Source organism: Schistocerca gregaria, chromosome 4 (genome assembly GCF_023897955.1).
Source record: "Schistocerca gregaria isolate iqSchGreg1 chromosome 4, iqSchGreg1.2, whole genome shotgun sequence".
Lineage (NCBI taxonomy): Eukaryota > Metazoa > Arthropoda > Insecta > Orthoptera > Acrididae > Schistocerca > Schistocerca gregaria.
In genome coordinates, this window is record NC_064923.1 from 704,466,326 (window position 1) to 704,472,935 (window position 6,610).

At 44.1% G+C, this 6,610-nt stretch overlaps 1 pseudogene; it reads right to left on the reverse strand.

The window, feature by feature from the left end:
* Positions 1-4,685: 4,685 nt before the first annotated feature.
* On the reverse strand, positions 4,686-4,803 carry LOC126268314 (5S ribosomal RNA; annotated as a pseudogene).
* Between the last annotated feature and the right edge of the window lie 1,807 nt (positions 4,804-6,610).

A 6,610-nucleotide genomic window follows, 5' to 3' on the forward strand; every position in this document is an offset into this window, starting at 1 on the left:
TTTTACTTCTAAATGCCTGTCTAGCCATCCTTATATCTTAAACTAGGGGACATTACTGTAGGGAGGTGATCCATTGTGCTGATTTCGCCAGTGAGAGCTGGTCGTTGTCCTCTAATCAATTCAATTCAGATGTGTTGGATATGGTCCCTGTCCAGAAAGATGATTCTACTCTTTCTCCTGGCTGGACTTGGGTTAAAAAAAACTGAATATTACGATTAATTTTATAAATAATTGACAAGTACTCCAAAGAAGAAGAGATAGAACTACAATGGACATGTTATTTCATGGACTCTTGTGCTTCTGTGTATGAACTATCTTTCCTTTGTCATTCGCTTATCTTATCTGCTTGGGTTCGGATCTAAGAGGACGTTCTTGAGTAATGCTCATTTGGTGTACCAGCTGATAATGTAATTTGTACTTAAAACCCGAAAAATATAATGGTTATTTTGTCAAAAGTCTGTTGTGAGTCTGATACCCGTATTTCCGCAAGTAGATAGGGCCTTAACAAAGAATTTTCATTGTTAGGCGTCATCTTAGAAAAATCTTTAACATTTCTCTTTTAGCTCACCTACGAGACGTGCCGTCGGTTAGGACAATTAACTTTATTTCAGATCCCACGAGACCGAAGGCAGCTACTAATAATTTAACAATTTTATTTACAGATTTTCTTTATATAACGAGATAATATGCCAGGCAGGGAAAGGTCTGGTCACAGGATTCCAGTTCCATTATAGGATTTCATTTGTAGATGCTACTCTTGTTATCTTATATTGGGGAATCGAGACGAAACCACGATAAGTTACGTATTACAGTAGTGTACATCGAACAGAGTTGGCAAATATTCTCTGGTGCAATAAGCACACGACTTCTCACGAGCCTAGTGTTGGATAAATAAGGAAAGCACAATTAATTATCGACAATTACCTAACTACCCTGAGAACTGAGCTAGTTTACTGAGTGTTTATACACGTCGGGCTAAATTAAACAGCATATTACACTGTTAATAATATTCCCATATTAGTTACTTTTCTTTTATGCTGAGCCATTTCATTAATATGTGTTTCTTTTTTGTATAAGTCACGCCTCATATTTATTTTATTACATTACACTAATAGTCACAAATAAATAAAAAAATTATGTTATTACATTACATTATGGACCGGTCCCCTACTTGGTTCAAAACACGTTATCCGAAGCCTTTCGCTTACGAGTAAATCAGAAAGACATTGAAGCGTTCTCCTTCCAGTGTGCGAGGAATTCCATCTCAGCTCCCATTCTGAAAAATTTAATTTCCTTACTACAAACGGAATTGTTGAGGGTTCCCCAAGAATTTTGTGTACGTTTTCCACAACCAATAAATGGTAGCATTTTTCCTTATTTGTAGGTCCACGGGACATAGGCCTATACTTGCCACAAATTCTGTGTGAGCATTGAACGTCCACTATTCGCCCAGGTGCACACCTAAGTACCTATTGATGGTATGCCTTCGAATTATTTACTGGCTTATTTTAAGCGACGGGTCCCTAATAGTCTTCCTTTAAATAACATATACGTCGACGTTTATGTTGCTACTTAGAGTCCCAAGTACGAGCACCACTCATGCATGTTTCCAAGAAGTTTACCACAGTTACTTTTTAGAGAATCTCGACATTTGGCGTGCAATAAAAATAACAACGGATCATCACGTCGTACAACCCCGAACATTTCCTGACTGTTTTGAAATCTACCCAGAAGTGATTCTAAGCTGCCGTCCCAGAATTCGAGCACTCAACCGAAGCCTTTCGTAATACGTTTGCTTACTGTTGATGTTGGACTTAACAGTGTCACGTATCGGTCTTTGAAGTAATCCAATAGACAGTAATATAGTATCCTTGAGCAGCCCTTTTCTCTTAGTCTTCTAAAGAATGAAGGATACCATAAGGCGTCAAACGCTCCAAGCGTCTTTCTTTACCTATTATATGTTTTGTGCTTGCAGTGCGAATTAATTTTATCGTCTAATTAATGACACCCTCAGTACATTTGCCCTTCATTAAAGCATACAGACCATTATTTAATCCCCATTAGAATCCTATAACATTTTAATCTATTGATTAGCAGCCTTTCCAAACTCTTACCCAGTACATTTATAAGGCAGAGAGGTTGGATTGATTTAGGGAGTATGAGATCTTTACCCTTTTCCTTTCTTATAATGACAGCTTTCGCCATTTTCTAGCATTTTGGAAAACGCCCCTGGATTATGCATTCATTCAATAATCTTCTCATGTAAGGAACTACATAAGTGCTTGGCGATTGTACTAGCTCTTCTGTTATGCCATTGGAACAATGAGCTCCGTTCACACATTTCGCAGATGATTTCAGACACCTCCATATCATGTAAGCGTAGGCTTGCGCGGCCGTTGCCACAGTCAATAAAATTCTTCTGGGTTTGAGGCCGCAGTGTCAACTATAAAATTCTGACGTTCCGGCGACTATTACAAGTCGCCTTCCTCAGGGTGTACTGCTAACTATACACCCTGAGGAAGGCGTCTTGCAATGGTGCTGAAACGTCGGAATTTATAGTTGACAATACGGCCTCAGACCTGGAAGAATTTTATTGACCTCCATTTCAGTATATGCATATACTGCAGCTGTGTTGTCTTAAGTATCTTTGAATTACTCTCAATTTTTTGTGATATTCGTTGTCATCTTTTCGTCATCACCTAGAAGAAGAACTTGAAGAATTTCAGAGGACTCCTTCGAGTTTTCAGTGTGGGTTGCGAAAGAAGAGCGGGATGTCTTATTTTCTCAGTTATTATTTTATAGCGTGTGCCCTATAGATCGGCTGCCAGGTTTTAATGAAGAATCTGTCCCACACCTCTGACAGACCTTACCCCAGATTCCCACAACTGCCCACACTGCATCAGTCTAAAAATCGCTGTCATACAATCTTCTTTGGCGTACTCTTCTTGCCTTCAGATCTTGCCTTCTAATCTCAGTGAGTTTTGAACCCCAACGTTTCACTTGTGCTGCATGGACCTGTTCCCTCAGTGGTACAGCTTTTTCTGTGCTATCGGGATGTTGACAGTGTTGAAAGCGCATATACAGTGCTAGTGACTCCAGCGCTACTTAATGAAACTTAATACTGTCTGGATATAGTTACATCTGAGGAAAGGAGTGCACGTTTATGTAAGATGGGGAAAGAGATCGGGGGAGGGCTAGCAGGGAAGGGGGCGACGATTATTAGAGGGCTTGTGGCATGGGATCCCCTGTAGAAAGATAAGGAACCATTAATTAAATGTTGCTAATGCTTTGTAAGCTGCATATCACACAGATCAATAGTCCACCCTTACGATCGCACCTATTTCTTTTGCTCTTTATCAGTGGTAAATGCCGCAAAAGGGTAGAGAATTGGGATTTCATTAAGTAGAGTAACTGAAGGTTGGCTGACTCGTGGAGGATGGATTGGGACCTGAAGCTTGGAAGTTCATATAAGTGGTAAAATGTCATTATTGGTGGTGTGTGAACTTGTGTGCCACATGAATTACAGACGATACATTTAATGCACTACTGTACTTATGCCGTTTTTTGCATGCTATAAACTTCATTCTTGTACATCTGCCGCACCGTGGCGACTGAACCTGGAAGATCATGATTATGCTCAAGATCAAGCGAGCTGTATACTTGAGTGATTTGACTGCGAAAGTGACTCATTTTCATGTATGAGTACAACATGTGATGTCTACAGCACTCAGAAAGAACCACGTCAGAACAGATTTGATTTTTACCAAGACTGTGTTATGTCTGTCTGCATAATAGCATTCCCTCTTTGTCGAACTGGACTGAAACATTTCAGTATGTCCTTGACAGTACCATGGAGAAAGAAACTGTGCTGAAGTTTCGGGCCAAAGTTATAAAACTGAAACATTCCCATCACTTGCTATACATAATTGTAGCCTGCCCACCGTTAGGTGGCAGTTTTTTTCCAAAACTGTCCTAAAGCGTGTCTGATAATCCAGTATGCATGTCCAGCTAGTAAATTAATAAGGCTGCATGAAGTTGGAAGCAATGATAATGAATACCAATAGTGGCAGTTCTAGTTAGCTCCATCTTTTTTTCCTTTCATTACGGTAAAGGAGTCTAGGAATCTACTACAGCCTGGGTATTTTCTGGCTGGGGAAAGATCAGAGCCACTAGGGGAAGCTGCACAGGTCATACAGATATTTCGGCTGAAAGGCGAAGTCTCATGGAGGTAAATGCAGGGAAGAGCGGTCTGCCAACCGTAAACAGAAGGAGTCACTATCAAGAATGACCAGCCCATTATAAAGCTTCACTGAATGAAAAGCAAAAACAATTCGTCTTAGCCAAGACAAATATCTGGAGGACAGAAGAAAACATGATGTTGCCAGAGTGGGAACAGCCATCAGGCCTGAAGGAGGCCAGCTAGAATATTTGTTCAAAATTTAGTAACGAGAACTCTGACTAACTAAACTAAACTCCTCCCGCACAGGCCATGAAGGCCCAAAGGTACCGACTGGCCACCGTGTCATCTTCAGCCTACAGGCGTCACTGGATGCAGATATGGAGGGGCATGTGATGTGGTCAGCACACCGCTCTCGCGGCCCCATGTCAGTTTCCGAGACCGGAGCCGCCACTTCTCAATCAAGTAGCTCCTCAGTTTCCCTCACAAGGGCTGAGTGCACCCCGCTTGCCAACAGCGCTCGGCAGACCGGATGGTCACCCATCCAAGTGCTAGCCCAGCCCGACAGCGCTTAACTTCGGTGATCTGACGGGAACGGGTGTTACCATTGTGGTAACGCCGTTGGCCAGAACTCTGACTACCTCACAGCAATCATTTTGGTAGCAAGGGACAGTTCCTATCTCGTGTACATGATGTTGTCTCATTGGTCAAACTAGAAATTAGAGCAGATAAACTTCTTTTCCAAGCTCGCTAATAATAACCTTTATTTTCGATAATCAATGTTACCATCTTCAGATCTGGAAAAAAATTATACTCTGTAAGTATATACATAGTAATTGCAATACACAGTATGAGGTACAATATAAAAGAAGAACCAGAAATACAACGAACCTCGACAGACATGTTATTGCGTATTTCTTAAAACAGCAGTAAGGGTACTCTCTTTCATAAAGTGGCAGGTACGTCGCAGTCTAGAAGACTGATGCAGTGGCATGTTAAAACTAAAACGACTATATACACAGTAATTCACCACCTACACTTGGCTTGTGCCTCTCACAATAGAGCACATCATTGCAGCCAGGGTGCTGCTAGACTGGCAGTCGTAACGGGTAACGGAGAGACGTTGACAATTGGAGAGACAGGTGTCACTAGTTTGACTTTTAGGTATATCCTTTCTTAAAATAATTTATGTGATTACATTACAGTGTGCTAGGCAAAACGTGGACGAAAGAACACTCCTGGAAATTGAAATAGGAACACCGTGAATTCATTGTCCCAGGAAGGGGAAACTTTATTGACACATTCCTGGGGTCACATACATCCCATGATCACACTGACAGAACCACAGGCACATAGACACAGGCAACAGAGCATGCACAATGTCGGCACTAGTACAGTGTATATCCACCTTTCGCAGCAATGCAGGCTGCTATTGTCCCATGGAGACGATCGTAGAGATGCTGGATGTAGTCCTGTGGAACGGCTTGCCATGCCATTTCCACCTGGCGCCTCAGTTGGACCAGCGTTCGTGCTGGACGTGCAGACCGCGTGAGACGACGCTTCATCCAGTCCCAAACATGCTCAATGGGGGACAGATCCGGAGATCTTGCTGGCCAGGGTAGTTGACTTACACCTTCTAGAGCACGTTGGGTGGCACGGGATACATGCGGACGTGCATTGTCCTGTTGGAACAGCAAGTTCCCTTGCCGGTCTAGGAATGGTAGAACGATGGGTTCGATGACGGTTTGGATGTACCGTGCACTATTCAGTGTCCCCTCGACGATCACCAGAGGTGTACGGCGAGTGTAGGAGATCGCTCCCCACACCATGATGCCGGGTGTTGGCCCTGTGTGCCTCGGTCGTATGCAGTCCTGATTGTGGCGCTCACCTGCACGGCGCCAAACACGCATACGACCATCATTGGCACCAAGGCAGAAGCGACTCTCATCGCTGAAGACGACACGTCTCCATTCGTCCCTCCATTCACGCCTGTCGCGACACCACTGGAGGCGGGCTGCACGATGTTGGGGCGTGAGCGGAAGACGGCCTAACGGTGTGCGGGACCGTAGCCCAGCTTCATGGAGACGGTTGCGAATGGTCCTCGCCGATACCCCAGGAGCAACAGTGTCCGTAATTTGCTGGGAAGTGGCGGTGCGGTCCCCTACGGCACTGCGTAGGATCCTACGGTCTTGGCGTGCGTCCGTGCGTCGCTGCGGTCCGGTCCCAGGTCGACGGGCACGTGCACCTTCCGCCGACCACTGGCGACAACATCGATGTACTGTGGAGACCTCACGCGCCTCGTGTTGAGCAATTCGGCGGTACGTCCACCCGGCCTCCCGCATGCCCACTATACCCCCTCGCTCAAAGTCCGTCAGCTGCACATACGGTTCACGTCCACGCTGTCGCGGCATGCTACCAGTGTTTAAGACTGCG